We start from the raw sequence: 3,304 nt of genomic DNA, 5'->3' as shown, positions 1-3,304 counted from the left end.
CCAAACCAATTTGTGATGGCCCTGAGATACATGGGAATGACTTATCCATATGAATGCAAACAATTTTGCTCAGTTGTGGTACCATTTTGGCCAGTAGAAATGATAACCTCAAACATTAAGTTTTTTTTTGCCTTATGGAATACACCCACTCCTCACCTATTGGCATGGTTAGGTTTATTTTTAAAAATGTATCATCTTGTTTTTGTTCCGAATCCTTTTTTCTATTCATTCCTACTAGGTTCCCTTTACTTAAAAGGTGAAGGAACAGTCCCCAGAAGGTCAAAGTAATACAAAACATCATACTTTTTAAAGTAATAAAGCATAAACGCAAGTACATTCTAGAGGTCTAATTCAAGACCTCACATTTTCTACTACTTTACCTTGCCTTCAAAACAGTATTTTGGTTCTTCACATGAGAGCTAGGGTAGGGAGGAAAGCAGAAAGAAACAAAATAAAACAACTTATCTCTGATCGTTGGGGACAGAAATTAGGATCTCGCATTAGTTGTTTTCAAATCCCTACAGACAATACTCAGATTATCTTCCACAGAAAATGAAGTCTCTAAAGCTATCAATTAAATTAGGGACCTACATAATAAATAGTTACTATGGATGGAAAGTGAACAGGGAATGAATGCCTCTTACCTTAAACAAACCTGTAGGAATACGTCTATCATCTATTATCTGTCTATCTGTCTGTCTACCTATCTATCTGTCTAACATCTATGTAGACCTTTGACACCAAGACAAAGATCTTGCTGTTGTTGTTGTCTATGGTCTCATGCTTCTCTTATTATGTATCCTATACACACATCCTGGAAACCCGGGTGGTGTAGTGGTTAAGTGCAATGGCTGCTATCCAAAATGTCACCAGTTCAAACGCACCAGGCGCTCTTTGAAACCCTAAAGGGCAGTTCTACTCTGTTCTATAAGGTCGCTATGGGTCGGAAACGACTCGAGGGCGACTTTTTTTTTCTTCTTCTTCTTCTTTTTAAACACGTTCTGACTTTCATTTGACATCCTTTCTTTCACGGCCAGCAGAGAGAATAGAAGAGGGGTACATTATGTGAGAGAGAGAAAGAAAAGGGCAACCAGAGAAGACAAGAAAGGGAAAAAGAGGTTGGGGTGGAAGGGGAGCGTGCGTAGGGAAGAAAACTGGAGGAGTGTGGAAAACGCGTACTCTTGCAGAAAAAGTAAAAATGCCGGAAACAGGGTTGAACAGGGAATATTTAAGTCCCGAGCATGGGCCCAATCCCCACTAATATAACTTTTTGAAATAAAATGTGGGCGACAGACACTGTGGGTGGGCATCGCAGAAAGCTGCTGAAAGACCATTTCAACCCCGCGCGGATAAAATCTGCATCCCCAGGCCTCTACTCTTTAAAGCGGATCCTGTAACTCCGTGGTCTTCAGGGGCAGGCTAGGGCGAGGCGGGGGTGGGGTCATTGGGAAAAGGGGACGTAGGGCGGGTGGCGTGGCCTCCGGTCTTTAAAAAAAAAGAAAAAATTTTATTGCATTATTTCTGTTGTCCAGGGCAAGTTCCAGGTTCTCTGTAAAATGTATTCTTTCCTGCTTTTCTGTTTTTAGAAATAATCTTTTTCTCTTTTGTGAACAAACCAGTTTTCAGTCATTTTTTATGGTTGCCATCCTGTAAAGGGGTTAGAGGACGTGTCAGGATGGCCGAGTGGTCTAAGGCGCCAGACTCAAGCTTTCGCTTCCCGCGCTCGGGGTTTCTGGTCTCCAGATGGAGGCGTGGGTTCGAATCCCACTTCTGACACTGTTCAGTTTTGTTCCTGTCAGGCTTCTTTAAAAGTTGAAGCTTGGACCCCACAACAGTGGAGATTTCTTCTTGCTCTTGCCGGCTTAACTTTCCTCATGCTCTTAACCAGCTCCTCCTATCTGCCTCGCCACATCCTGCCCCTCCCCCCGCAAGTACTAGGCCATCACTCTCCGTTTCTTGGCCTTTACTCTCTTCCCACCGTCCATAATGCAACCCTTCTTACCTCAAAAATGCCCAGCCACGAGCACTCTTGCCAAGGGCCTAGCGACTCTGTACCGATCTCACAGCAAAACATAGCAAAGAAAGAGGCATCTCTGGCAACTCAAGCCAAACAGCTGACAAATGAAAAGACCTGAACTAGAGAATTCTGGAATGTTTCCAGAGTCTTTCGGACGAAATGTAAAGCCTCGTGGCGCCTGATGCAGGAGAAAGCCATGCAAGGGGCAAGCGCGCTGGGGAAGCCACAGGTCAAGCAACACCTGGACACCAGGAAGAGAAGCCCTCTTCCTCCCGCAATATCTAGCCAGCATTCTCTCCAGGCAAATCCTCAGGGCTAGGAAGCAAAGGAAAACTACTTTAAAGGCTCAGATTTATTTTCACAAGGCAGGGAAAAGGATGATTTGGGGCTGAGAGAAAATAAATCCATAATCGGCACTGTTGTTGTTGTTAGATGCCGTGGAGTCGTTCCGACTCATAGAGACCCTATGCACAGCAGAACAAAACACTGACCCATCCTTACAATCGTTGCTATACTTGATCTCATTGTTGCAGCCACTGTGTCAATCCACCTCGTTGAGGGTCTTCCTCTTTTCCGCTGACCCTGTACTCTGCCAAGCACGATGTCCTTCTCCAGGGACTGATCCCTCCTGACAACATGTCCAAAGTATGTAAGATGCAGTCCCGCCATCCTTGCTTCTAAGCAGCATTCTGGTTCTACTTCTTCTAAGACAGATTTGTTCTTTCTTTCTGCAGTCCGTGGAACATTCAATATTCTTTGCCAACACCACAATTCAAAGGCATCAATTCTTCTTTGGTCTTCTTTATTCATTGTTCAGCTTTCACATGCATATGGTGCCATTGAAAATACTATGGCTTGCGTCAGGCACACCATGGTCTTCAAGGTGACATCTTTGCTTTTCAAAACTTTAAAGAGGTTCCTTGCAGCAGATTTACCCAATGCAATGTCCTTTGATTTCTTGACTACTGCTTCCATGGCTGTTGATTGTGGATCCAAGTAAAATGAAATCCTTGACAACTTCAATCTTTTCTCTGTTTATCATGATATTGCTCATTGGTCCAGTTGTGAGCATTTTTGTTTTCTTTGTGTTCAGGCGCAATCCAAACTGAAGGCTGTGGTCTTTGATCTTCATTAGTAGGTGCTTCAAATCCTCTTCACTTTCAGCAAGCAAGGTTGTGTCCTCTGCACAACACAGGTTGTTAATGAGTCTTCCTCCAATGCTGATGCCCTGTTATTTTTATATACTCCAGCTTCTCGGATTATTTGCTCAGCATACAGATTGAATAG

General features: G+C 43.6%; 1 non-coding gene across 1 annotated transcript; it reads left to right on the top strand.

The window, feature by feature from the left end:
* The first annotated feature begins 1,669 nt into the window (after positions 1-1,669).
* On the top strand, positions 1,670-1,776 carry TRNAL-CAA (transfer RNA leucine (anticodon CAA)). The gene is made up of 2 exons: positions 1,670-1,707; positions 1,731-1,776. It is a non-coding gene; the product is annotated as a tRNA-Leu (tRNA).
* Positions 1,777-3,304: the final 1,528 nt, after the last annotated feature.

The sequence above is a fragment of the Elephas maximus genome, chromosome 1 (genome assembly GCF_024166365.1).
Source record: "Elephas maximus indicus isolate mEleMax1 chromosome 1, mEleMax1 primary haplotype, whole genome shotgun sequence".
Classification (NCBI taxonomy): Eukaryota; Metazoa; Chordata; class Mammalia; order Proboscidea; family Elephantidae; genus Elephas; species Elephas maximus.
The sequence above is the reverse complement of the archived record's forward strand: the minus strand, read 5'-3'. Positions and strand labels throughout refer to the sequence as shown.